Source organism: Meles meles, chromosome X (genome assembly GCF_922984935.1).
Source record: "Meles meles chromosome X, mMelMel3.1 paternal haplotype, whole genome shotgun sequence".
NCBI classification, from domain to species: domain Eukaryota; kingdom Metazoa; phylum Chordata; class Mammalia; order Carnivora; family Mustelidae; genus Meles; species Meles meles.
Genome location: NC_060087.1, coordinates 44,451,661 through 44,465,234, shown reverse-complemented (window position 1 = coordinate 44,465,234; position 13,574 = coordinate 44,451,661). Strand labels below are relative to the sequence as shown.

Below are 13,574 nucleotides of genomic sequence, written 5' to 3'. Positions count from 1 at the left end.
GGACTGGAGGAGATTATGCTGAGTGAAATAAGTCAAGCAGAGTCAATTATCATACGGTTTCACTTATTTGTAGAGCATAAGGAATAACATGGAAGACATTGGGAGATGGAGAGGAGAAGTGAGTAGGGGGAAATCAGAGGAGGAGACAAACCAGGAGTGACTGTGGACTCTGAGAAACAAACTGAGGGTTTTGGAGGGGAGGGGGTGGGGGTTAGATGAGCCTGGTGGTGGGTGTTAAGGAGGGCACGTATTGCACGGAGCACTGGGTGTGGTGCATAAACAATGAATTTTGGAACACTGCAAAAAAAAATAAAACAAAATTTAATAAAATAAGAAATAAAAAGAGGAGGGGGTTGGCTGAATTCCTGAATGATATGCGGGAAGGCATAAAAAGTAGATGGAGAGAAACATAGGTTTGGAGACTATTAAGGAAGCCCATCCAACTTAATCAGTAAGAGGAAAATTTGAATAATCTATGGAAAGTCCTGAAAAAGCAAACTTTATCCAGTAGGCAGTGGGGAGCTGCTGCAGGATTGTGAGTAGGTGAATAAGAATAAAATTGGTGTTCGTGGGAAATTGGTGTGGGTTGGACTGAATGTAAGGTAGCCATGTGGTGTGATTGTTTATGTAGAGTAGACTGGAAGAGTTAATGGAAGAGATATATCAAAGCCAGAACTTTGTGACTGATTCAGTACAGAGGCTAAAGGAAAGGAGAAGTAAATGGTAGTTACAAAGTTTGAGCCAGTCAAACTTTTAAAGATGTAAAGCAAACAAATAAGGTTTTTTAAAAGCTAAAGTAGGAAGAGTTAGGCTTGATATTAATGTTTGTTTGACTTTTCTTTGGTTTTCTCTTCAGTTTGAGTTGACTGATAAGATACGTAGAGATTCAACTGCAGTTGGAGGGCATAGGTAGAACTGGTGTGGTGCTTAGGGGGGATGAGTACCAAAGATTGCTCTAGACCCATAGAATGCTATTCCTAATCTAAACTAGTCTCAAGGGATGCCTGGGTGGCTCAGTCAGTTAAGTGTCTTGTCTTTGGTTTAGGTCATGATCCTGGGGTCCTGGGATGGAGTCCCACCTTGGACTCCTTGCTTAGTGGGGAGTCTGCTTCTCCCTTTGCCTGCCACTTCCCTCGCTTGTGCTCTCTTTCTCTCTGTGTCAAATAAATAAATAAAATCTTTTAAAAAATAAACTAGTCTCAATTACACATAAGTATCTTTAGGTAGTCACTTTCTCCTAAAAACATCATCTGCCCTTGACCTTCATCCCCCTCTAACAATGATTCTCTTTCCCTTCACAGCCCAGCTCCTTAGGCTCTTGAAAAGTATTCTTATGTTCCTTGTCTCCCTCTCTTCCTTCCCATTTCCCGGGCAGTCTGGCTTCTTCCATTGTCACAATACTCTTCTCTGTATAGTTCCAAGGTTCATTAGTGTCCTCCAGGTTGAAAAAACAGGGAAGGAGCATCTTCCTTCTCCTTTTCCAATGAGCAATTTTCATAGAGTTTTTCAGCAGTATACTACAAAGGAAGGAAGGTAGCCACTGACATATAATAACACTGGTGTCAAACCATTTACCAACTGGCCAACCTTTAGCAAGTTACTTAATCACAATTTCCTGATCTGTACAAATATTTCTATAACCTTATGGAGTCACATGAGTAAGTGAGATGATATGTATAAAGCCCTTTAGAAGTAGTTGTTGCTTAATAAATACTAGCCCTGTTGAATACTTCTTTCTGGAAATTTCTTCTCTTTGATTATTAAACATCTCTTTCTCCTAGTTTTCTTCCTACTGTTTATTCTCAGTTCTTTTTCCTTAATTTGTCTCCTAACTACTGGTATACTCTAAAACAGTGGTCCTCAAACTTGAGTGTGCACTAGAATTCTCTGGAGGATTTGTTACGGAACATATTGGCTCCCTCCTCCCCACAGTTTCTGATCTAATCAGTGGCCAAGGAGTTCTCAGGTAGTGCTGGTGCTGCTGGTCTAAGTATTGAACTTTGAGAACTACTAATCTAAAGTTTGGTCTCAGACCCTCTTTCTCATTCTATGAACTTTTCTTGAGAGGCTTCAGGTACTGCTGATAACTCCCAGATGCCTTGTATCCAGGGAAGACCACACTCCAAGATTCTGGATTCAACCATACATTACATTAGCATGCCCAAGGTGATTCTAAAGTACATATAGAAATATAAATCTGTAATATTAGTCAGGAAATGTCTGAAAAAGAAGAGTAATAAGGGATAAAGGGACCAGTCCCTTTCTAACACATTATAAAACTACAATAAATAAAACAGCTTAATTGAAACTGGCACATATTCATGTGCCAGATCAATGGACCATAATTAGGTCTAGAAATTGATCCAAAGACATAGTTTAGTATATGATCTTTAATATATGATTTTATCATGAAATATTAAAGGTCTTTCTAAACAAGACACAAAGGAAGCCATCAAGGAGAAAACTGTTAAGTTCAACTACACCAAAGTTAAAATGTACAGCAGAATATAAGTGTATAAACAAAATCTAAAGACAGAAGCCTGGGAAGGAGATTTTGCATCTGATATGGTAGTTTGTTCCCTTTATATATAAAGAGCTCTTGAGACTGAGAATTACTAAGGAAAATACCAACAAATCACTGTAAAAGAGAAAAAAGGACCTACCTAAACAGGCAACTAAGGAAAAAAAAAGTTGGTCTATAAAAACAAATGAAAAGATGCTCACCAAAACTCATAATTAAAGAAATACAGATTTATTTAAGCAACAACTCATACCTTAAGATACAACTTATGAATAAACCTAGGAGAATGGCAAAAATCAGAGCATTCAGTATTCGTTATTTTTTGTCAAGCATGCAGAGAAACACACTCTTACACCTTGCTATATACCTTGCACTCAAAATGTGATACTTGGGCCAGCAGTATCTGTATCAACCCAGAGATTGTCAGAAATGCAGTTCCAACCCAGAACTACTAAATCAGAACCTGCATTTTAATGAGATCCCCAGGTGATTTGTTTACACATTGAAGTTTGAAAAGCATTGCTGTAATACATTGTTGGTGGAAGTGCAAATTACCATAACCACTTTGGATTTCAGGAGACTTTATTACAAACATTCACATATTCTGTGAACGACAATTCCATTTTATCTAATAGATATAATCATCTGTGTGTAAAGATTACAGAGATATTCACTGCAGCATTATTTGTAATAACAAAAAAAATAGACACAACCTCAGTATTCATTAACTGGATAAAGGTTATTAAATAAACTGAAAAAATTTGCATGGTGTAATACTATCCAATTCTTTAAAAATTGTGAAAAAGTACACACAGATATGAAATTATCTGTTTAAGTACAAACATCAAGTTTTTGAACAGTATTCTTGTATGCTTTTTTGGTGTTCTATTTTTATATTTCCATTTTACAGATGATGTAAGTGAGGCAGAGATGTTAAATAACTAGCTCGAGGCCATACAGCTAGTAGTGATGAATTCAGATCCAGTCTGGTTCTAGAGCTTATGCTTTTAATGCTATACCATACTGCTACTGGGGGATAAATAAGAAAATGTTAACAGTGGTTTCCCTAGGAGTGTGGGGGACTCATTTTTTGGTATTGTTTGTACTCTTTGAATGGTTTGCCTTCTGCAAGTGTTGCTTTTAAAAAATGAACCATGAGAGACTATGGACTCTGAAAAACAACCTGAGGGTTTTGAAGGGGCGGGGGGTGGGAGGTTGGGGGAACAGGTGGTGGGTAATAGAAAGGGCACGTATTGCATGGAGCACTGGGTGTGGTGCAAAAACAATGAATACTGTTACGCTGAAAAGAAATTAAAAATACTTAAAAATCAACTTGTCCCAAATTGGATTGATTTCCTCCCTATTCTTCTGCTTGTATTGGTGACAGGCTGAATCATTTGCTGAAGTGAGAAATCTGGCAGATATTCTGGACTCCCTCCTCTTCTTTACTCCTCACATCTGTCCAATCAGACACCAAGATTTATTGGTCCTACCTCCCAGACAAGATAATTTTCAAATATACCTCTCCACTCTGTCCCTGAATCAGAGATCACTTGGAATGTAACTTTTATTTCCAAGTGGTCCACCTGCCTCTTTTCTCCCTACAAAATGTCAACTGAAACATCTTTCCAAAATGCAAATCTGGTTCTGCCACTGTCATACTTAAAATATTGCACTTACTACCCAGTGCCTGTGGGAACGTCCAAACTCATTAACATGGTGACTTAGTTCTTCCATGTTCTGGCCCAGCCTGCTTCTCTAGCCTTACCTCTCACCACCCCTCTTCTCACATCCTACTCTCAGGACACCATTTTTAACTCCCATTTCCATGATTTTCACAGGCTATTCCTTCTATAGGAGTACATTTCATCTCAGTCAATCCCTACCCTTCTTTCAAGGTTAGACCTCAAGCATGACCTCTTTTATGTAGATTTTTTGCCTGCAGGTTAGTAGACATTATGTATTCTGTACTAGGCAGGTCAAGATGCCCTAAAGTTCTGTTGTCTCTCAGTGTTCCACAGGATCTATCTCCAGTGTCAAAGCCCTCTTGCCTGAATGCTCTGCACTCATAATCCTTGTGGACTCCCAACATTTTTCAATGTTAGTGCCTAGGTAGGAAGGGAAATGTATTTTTTTTGTATTTTCATATTTCCTGTTTACATTGGTACTAGCATCGAATTTATTCATTCATTCATTCACTCATTCAATTATTGAGAGCCAAGCAAGCACTATTCAAGATGCTGGGGACAAAGAACAAATTCTGTTCACTGCTAGAATTTTGAATACTTTAAAATTTTCATCCTGTGATTCTGTCTTTAGCTTTAGTATTTTTGAATTAAATCTATATTTATGTATGAGTTTTGTCTCAATTTTACAAACATTACCTTGACAAAATTCAAAATCCAATTTAAATCAAGTCCAATTTAAAAAAAAATAACTGATTTGTTTATTCTCCATCCCAAGAGGAAGGAATGTGTATGATTGAGTGCAGGAGTGCATGCATGCATGAGAGAGAGAGAGCAAGCCATTACCTGCAGTGAGGAAACTGGGTAGGGAGTAAGTTGAGAGGCATGAGTAGGGGAATTCATATTCCCCAGAAGGAAAATAATTTTATTTCAGTTCTTGCATTTTTTCTAAATTGCTGTTTGGAAAAGCCTCTATTAAAAAAATGAAAACCAAAGAAATGAAAATCTTGAGCAACTAGAGGTTTATAAATGTAAATACATCAGATCAGGAAATTTCCCAGGGGCTCATGCAGGACATTGTGGAACTATATGAAAGCCTTCACGGAGAGAAATTTCAGAAAGGGAGGTAGATATATAGCAGTGGCTCACCAGCTCATATCTCCAAACAGAGAAGATGTGAGCAGGGAATTGCCCTCTTGGTTCTGAGAACTTCCTCACCATGAAGTAATGTGTTCCCACCTGCCCCTGGAGCCCAAATTCTATTCAGGCAGCCCCCTCGACTATATACACAGCCACTGACAGTTGAAGAAAGGTTCCCAGGCTGCCTTGGAAGACAAGACCCCACATAAGTCAAAGCACCAGCAGCCAGTATTTTATTTATTTATTTATTTATTTTTAAAGATTTTATTTATTTATTTGAGTGAGAGAAAGAGAGATCACAAGGAGTGGGGAAGGATAGAGGGAGAAGCAGACTCCCTGCTGAGCTGGGAGCCCAATATGGAACTCAGTCCCCAGACCCTGGAATCATGACCTGAGCTGACGGCAGATGCTTAAATGACTGAGCCACCCAGGTTCCCAGCAGCCAGTATATAAAAAGAAGCTGCTTGAAATCTGTTTTTTTTTTTTTAAATTGTGTTAGTCACCATACAATACATCATTAGTTTTTATCATTTACCCTGACAGTTGTCAGATATAACTGTCTGATACATTTAAGTTAGGAATCTGCAATTATACCTGTCATTTCACTTAACGACTTCAAACATCTAGATTTCGCCCTCAGGTAGTGTTCTAAGATTCGTTGTTTACGTATAACATCCAGTGCTCCATGCAATACATGCCCTCCTTAGAAAATCTGTTTTAAAATGCATAGTAGCATTCTTTGGAGTGATGGCTCTCAAATGTGGGTGTGCAGTAGAATCACTTGGAGTGGTTGTTAAAATTCAGATTTCTGGGCCCTATTCCCAGAGTTTCTGATCCAGAAGTTCTGGAGTCGGACCCCAGAATTTCATTTCTAAATAAGTTCTCAGTGATGCTGATGCTGATCTATAGAAGAACTTTGAGAACCACTGTTTAGGGAAAAGGCAAAGGAATTTGAAAGTGAAGAACTCGGGTTCAAGCCTTGTGTGATTTATTTCACCTCTGAGCCTGAGTTTCATCTTTCCTGCAGTAGAGTTTATAAGGTGGTTGTAAGGATTAAATGGAATGGTGTGTATGAAAGGTCCTTGTGAACTGTATACAAATATTAGAAATTAGATGTCTTCACAAATGGTACTTGCTGTCTTCACAAATGGTACTTGCTGCCACACCCCACACCAGATTTTCCTGTGCCTTGTTCCCTCTCCATGAAATTTTGTCCCACCAAGTTCATCAGGCACCTGGGAAGAAACTATAGCCAAGGAGGCCTTGAGTGGCCTCCTGGGTGGCTCAGTCAGTTAAGCATCTGCCTTTAGTTCAGGTCATGATCCCAGGGTTCTGGGATCAAGTCCACATTGGGCTCCCTGCTTCACAGGGAGCCTGCTTCTCCCTCTGCCTCTGCCTCCCTCGCTCTTTCTCTCCATCGCTCGTGAAAAAATAAATAAAATCTTTTTTTTTTAAAAAAAAAGAAGACCTTGAGTAATAATATTTTTCAACCCACTGGGCACAGCCATGATGCTGACCTTGACTTGACCCCTTTCCTTTGCCTGGTCTCCCTTCAACTTGTTCCTTATTCTTCCAGCCCTGGCCACCTCTCACAGCAAAGAACAGTTCCCAGTGTTAATATCGGGGTAAAAACCTGTCAAATGCAGGGGTTTGGGGATTTTTTTAGTTTGGGGGGGTTTGGTTTTGGGGGAGGGTTGGGTTTTGTTTTTGTTTTTGTTTTAGTAGTAGAATAAACAGAGGAATACACTACCAAGCAGCAAAGCATTTGTTGGGGAAGCATTTTGCTAGCTGGTGGGCTCTAGGCTGATTTACCTGAGGGCGAAATCTAGATGTTTGAAATCGTTAAGTGAAATGACAGGTATAATTGCAGATTCCTAACTTAAATGTATCAGACAGTTATATCTGACAACTGTCAGGGTAAATGATATCTCCATGTAGAATGGTGTCTTTTTTCTTTGAAAACCTTTTCTCATTCAGCTATAATGCATGTGTGGAGACAACTTTGCAATTTTGTGAAGGTGTAAGAAATATTAAGAATGACCCTTAATTCCACCACATAGAGATAAATGTCTACTGGGAATATATTAGTGTATTTGTTTTCAGTCTTTTAATATGTGTATGATTGTACATGAATATATAGGTACATGCATATATATTTTTTGAATTGGGCTGGTACTACATACAGGTTTATATACTTTTTCTTTGGCTTACCATTATATTGTGAGCCTTTTCCAGGATCATTAAGTAGTCTGGAGAAACATGTTTTTTAATGGCAGATTATTTTTCCTTCATGTAGATGTATGATACTTCACTTAACTCTTCCTAAATGTCAGACACTTAGAATATTCCTGTTTTTAGCATCATAAATATCCCTGCAGTAGATGACACTTCATGTACATAAATCAATGTGTGCGTCTCTAATTGTTCTCTTAGGATAGAATCCCAGGAGTGGAAAGACTGGATCAAAGGGTAGGAACATTTTTTAAAACAGATGTAATTCACATACCATAAAATTCATTAGTTTCAAGTGTGTCATTCAGTGATTGTCAGTGTATTCACAAAGTTATGCAACCAGCAATGTTCTCTAATTCCAGGGGAGAAAAATGGAGTACTTCATAAATTTGCATGTCATCCTTTGCAGAGGCCATGCTAATCTCTATATCATTCCAATTTTTGTGTATGTTGGCTGAAGCAAGCACAGTGGGAACATTTTGATGTCTCTTGCTACACTACATTTCCCTCCAGCAAGTGTGTACCCATATCCCTTCCTACCTAGCAATGCGTAAGAATGCCTGTGTCCTGCCACTTGACAGACACTTAGTTTAAAACTACATATTGCCAGTATCATTGAAAATGACATTTTATTGTTGGGTCTCTTTGATCAGCTTTTCCTCTTCTCTCACCTGAACTCTAGCTGTTCTGTAGAGACCTGTCACCTACCCTCTTTGCACACATTTACCATGGGCAGTTACATCCAATGCAGCAGCATCAGCTGCCTCCTCTCGGGGTAATGACCGCATGTCCATAGCCTGCCCTAATCTCTTTCTAGCACTGCAGCCCAGACATTAAGCTGCTTGCTGGGCATGCCTATCTACATAATTTGACAGCCTATGAAACAAACTCCTGTCAAAAATCAAACATTTCAGGGCAGCTGGGTGGCTCAGTGGTTTAAAGCCTCTGCCTTTGGCTCAGGTAATGATCTCAGGGTCCTGGGATCGAGCCCTGCATCGGGCTCTCTGCTCAGCAGGGAGCCTGCTTCCCTTCTTCTCTCTCTGCCTGCCTCTCTGCCTACTAGTGATCTCTGTCTGTCGAATAAATAAAAATCTTTAAGAAAAAAAAAATCAAACATTTCTCCCAAAGCCAGCTCCTGCTCCAACTTCCGTATTTAGATGAGTGATACCACTGCTCTCCCACGTGTTTCGTGGTCACATTAACCCCGTTCTCTCCTTCATATTTAATTAGTAGTCCAACCTTATTGATTCTGATTCTCATGTCCTCCCTCCCAGCCTTCCCTTCCGCTGCCCCACCTTAACCACTGTCCTGCTCTAGTTCTACCTTTTATCGTATGTGTGGTGCCAGCTTGCTTACTTCTCTATGCTTTCACTATTTATCCCCATAATTTGTCCTACACGTGGCTACCAGAATAACCCTCCCCACACACTGATTTTTACCATGTTGCTGTCCTATCCTGGAGCCTCCAAAGCCTCTCTCTTGCCTCTTGGGTTATATAAAGTAAATGCTTTACCCTAACACTTATGGGCTGCCATATTCTCACCATCATTTTAATTTTACTTCCCATGTGCCTTATAGAAACTGTAAGTTCTTCATTCAGCATATTCCTGCTCTCTCCCTTCTTCTTTATGCAAAACTTGGCACGACTTCTCCAGTCTCCTCCAGTTTAAACTGAGTCTTCATTTTGGCATGTCCCACAGTACCCTTCCATGCACCTTAAATGTAGATGGAAGCTCCATCAATGTTTGAATAAAGAATGATGAAGACTGCCAACTTTTTTTTTTTTTTTTAGCACTACTAATGACTTAGTTTCGGGAATGAATTCTGTGCTAAGAAGGTACAGATGCCAGATGACCTGAATGCCATGGCTTCCTTTTCCCTCACTCTCCACAATCCATCAACAAATCCTGCCAGCTCTACCTCTTTGAGACATCTCTAATCAAGCTTCTTTTCTCTACCCTACTGCTTCCTCCCTAGAAAAAACCACCATGATCTCTTACCTACAACAGCCTTTTTAACTGGTTCCCTGTCTTCTACTCTTGTCCTACCTAAGTGCATCAGCCAGGTGAGATCTTTATAAAACTTTGATCATTTGGACATTAACAATGTCCACTCAGTTCCCACTTCGCTGAGATTTAAATGTATGCTTCTTAACTTGGCCTTTGAAAATGACCTGGCCTTGGCACTTTTGCAACCTCATCTTCCACTACTGTCCACCTAGCTCACTGTGGTCCAGGTCCACTGCACATTGACCCTTCCTCATTGTCATGTTTTCTCAAAGCAGAGTAAGTGGATGTTCTTTGTTCTACTGGGGTATGCACTATTGTTGGCTATCGTCCTAAGACTTCATGTCCTTACTAGTGGGGGTGAGTTGAAGAGTGGCCAGAAGTAATTCTGAGGGCTTTGAGACTTGACTTTGGGGGAAACCTCTGTGGGTTCCATCATCTCCCTGAAAAGTGGTATCTCTAATACTGAGTTTGAGTGGAAGAAGATATTTGGCTTAAAGGGAGAATAAGGGAACTATTGTATTATTCCCATAACCTCCTTCCCACGGGATACTATAAATACTACTAATAGAAACCAGAGCTGAAGGACAAACACCCTCTACCTGCTTTATCACTATGGGTGTCGGTTTAGGAAATTGGGCATCACAGCAGAAGCTGACTCAGAAGATGGTGCTCTATGAACCTGTTGTCATTTTCTTTGTGTGCTCTCCAGAAGTCTCCTTCAGGCCTCTGGTGGGGCACTCTTAGCTTTTGTAACAGGAAAGTGAGAAAAACTCACTTTCATTATTCAGATTCTTGACTTGCTTCCCTTGCTTTTAGAAGCTGTGTAATATGCACTGTTAACCTCCTTGCCTTTAGGATCACTGACAATAAGCAGTCTATGATGGGTATGTCTTATTAGACTATACATAGAAAAACTAAAATATGCTCTCCAGCCCACTCTGAAAGAGAATTTTAAGTACTATGTTTCTAAAGTACTAAGCATTCTTTCGCCCCTCATTATTTGGAAGGCTGTCCTGTATCATTCACAGTTTGCCCCTTTCCAGCCTTTAGAAAAAGAGGTGTCCCCATGTTTTAAAGATTTCAATGTGAAAAATGGATACATGAAAACAGAAGGTCAAATCGGATGAAGTATCACTGTCTACATGAAGAGCCAAAAGGCACCCCCTGACACACACCACAGCATTTGAGGGAGTCTCTCCACCACAGCATCCCCTTTCTTATTCACTACCCTGGGTTTCCTTTTACCTATGGATGGATCCCAGCATGGAGGGTGGAGAGGGGGATCCAGTGGATTTATATGAAAGAACTTGACCTGAATATTCAGAGAAGTGAGGGGAAGTTGGAGGAGGTGGGGGAAGGTGGGGAGGCAGAACAAAACCAAAGCCCCTTCTACATAAAATACACACATTTCAGGTGATCCAAATTATAACTTCCCCAGACTGACAAGCCACTGTTGTCAAAATTGTCATTAAAATTATACACACACACGTATACATGTTTCCTGTTGGTTTGGTCTGTAATAAGAAAGGGTCTCTGGATCACCAGGCTGCAAGCCCCCACCCCCCACCACTAACAGTGGGGTGTGAGTGGGCCTTCATAGCTCTGTATCCCTCCATGACGATCAAGCAGCTTTTCCCCTATTTTGTCAGATAAACAAGCTGTGCATTGTTCTGTCCGCCGGTCCATGTGCAGGCTTCCCTTCCTGCTGAGCTGGCCAGAATGGGTTTGGCCTCCTTCGTGTGGGGCAGGTGGAATGTGATATTCAGGGGGAAGCTGGAAGAACCACAGAAAGTAAACAGAGCTAATCAAGGACTCTCTTCTGTACTTCTCCTTATCTAAATACTTTCAAAAGAGGAAAGAGCCTGCAACAGGTTATGGCCCAGACCTTGGATTAAGCACAATCCCTAGCAACACAGACCATATTTTCCTTCTTGCCCTGGGTTGGGCAGAGCCATTGTTCTCTTTCTTTGTTTGCCTCTACATATTGCTTGACAGGTCTGCTGGGAGCCAGGCTCCGAGACAGGTAGTGTTGTCAGAAGATACTGGGGTGACAGTCCACTAGGGCACTCATTCCAGAATTTTTCTGCCTCCATCTCCTCATCTCTCAGAAGTTTTTATCAGAGGGCTCTTCTGGGAGCTAGCTTCTGGCTTATCTGCCACTTTCACCTGAATGTGCCCATCCTCCTCTTGCAGCCATGCCAAGTTCTTATTTTCTGAGTGCATGGAAAAGAAGCAGTCATCTTGGGATGCCTGGGTGGCTCAATTGGTTAAGCATCTGCCTTCAGCTCAGGTCATGATCCCAGAGTCCTGGGATCAAGTCCCACATCAGGTTCCTTGCTCATCAGGGAGTCTGCTTCTTCCTCTGCCTCTCTCTGTTTCTCCCTCTCTCTCCCTCTCTCTCTGACACAGAAATAAATGAAGTCTTAAAAAAAAAAAAAAGGAAGCAGTCATCTTTACCTTCCCCCAAACGTAGGAGGTTATACTTGGTCATGTAATCTGGAACTCAGCCCTGCTAAAGGAGAGGATCCCCCTTTCACCCCCAATCCCTCCCCCAACTTCTTTCTCAAATCCCAAATTGGCCAAATGGCTTGTGTTCCTCTTTTATCTTCCTTTGCCTATGGATTCCTCAAGTATAAGCTATCTGTGCCTACCTGCCCATCCTCTCACCTCATCTGGTCACTCCTAGCTCATCCACCCACCCCACCTCCCCTACCTCAGGAAGTCCCACAAACATGATTGCACCTCTCGTTATAATTTCCTCAACCTCACCTGGGTACTGAAAAGGCCAGACTGCCATCAAGCTCCTTCTTCTTTATTTCATTAGGAAGTGAGGATCAGCAGGCCTCATCAGGGAATCACTGTTTTGTACTGGGTTGCTGAGTGGAAGGAGGAAGGCACTTGATGACCAGAAGATTGGGGAGGCCTGGCACTGAGGCCTGAGTAATGACAGGAGAAGAGACTGTTTATCCTGCTGCTTTTTCAGACCAGGGGTTATCCTGTAGTGTACCGTTAATGGTACCGTATTGTGCATGGTCGAAGAATGGTGATCACACCACTGGCAGCAGCATTACCGTAGAGCTTGTGAGAAAATCAAATCTGGAGCCTACTCTAGACCTACTGACTCAGAATCTGCATTTTAACAAGATGGCCAGGCTATTCGTATGCCCACTAAAGTTTGAGAAATTCTGAGTACCCAAGTACTAGGTTTGGCTTTTGAACCTTCTTTTTTCAAAATTTTTTATTAAGTTTTGAATTCAATTCCAGTGTAGATACAGTGTTAAATCAGTTGCAGGTGTACTACATAGCCATTCAATGCTTCCATATAACTCCTGGTGCTCATCCCAACAAGTGCACTCCTGAATCCCGACCTCCTATTTCACCCATCTCCACTCTGGTAACCATTATTTTTGGACCTTCTTTTAACTAGTCCTTTCTCTTTCATCTTCGTTTGGATTGAAAAAGTTATTTTTCTTGCTATTGACAGTACTTTAGCCCATTATCATTTGGGGTAGAAGATAACTTTAACAGCAGGTGCCAATTATTGAATGCCAGTGGGTAAGAAAATGGAAGCCCTGTGACATGCCCAAGGCCAAGCCAGGAGTGAGTGGTGAAGCTGAGACTCCAAGCCAGATTGATATGCCCATAAAATCCCCAGCCTTTCCCTATACAGTGCAAACTACCAAAGGGTGGCCTATGGGCTTCCTTGGATGGCACCAGCCTTTTGGGGAGTAGACAAAAGTCAACCCAGACTTCCCCAGGTGGTACAGACGGAAGAGAGGGGAAGAGGCCTCCAGGAATGATTTCCCCAGAGAGGAATAGCCTGGGCATGCTTCTTGTCCTGAGGGGACCCATATAAGCCCTCTTGGGCCAGAAATTGCTGGACTTCGGACCAGAGGCCAAGGGTAACTGGAATGGGGATCAGGAATATTACAAAGGGAAACCCACAACTCTAAATCCCTGAGAGAAATTAAACTCTGATGCCTGATT

The 13,574-nt window shown here is 41.2% G+C and overlaps 1 protein-coding gene and 1 pseudogene across 1 annotated transcript in view; one reads left to right on the top strand and one right to left on the bottom strand.

Annotated features, from left to right (window-relative positions):
- Positions 1-13,574, top strand: part of SHROOM4 (shroom family member 4) — a 216,989-nt gene that overhangs the window by 150,955 nt on the left and 52,460 nt on the right. The gene's annotated exons all lie outside the window — the stretch shown is intronic.
- LOC123935676 lies at positions 7,944-8,043 on the bottom strand (annotated as a pseudogene).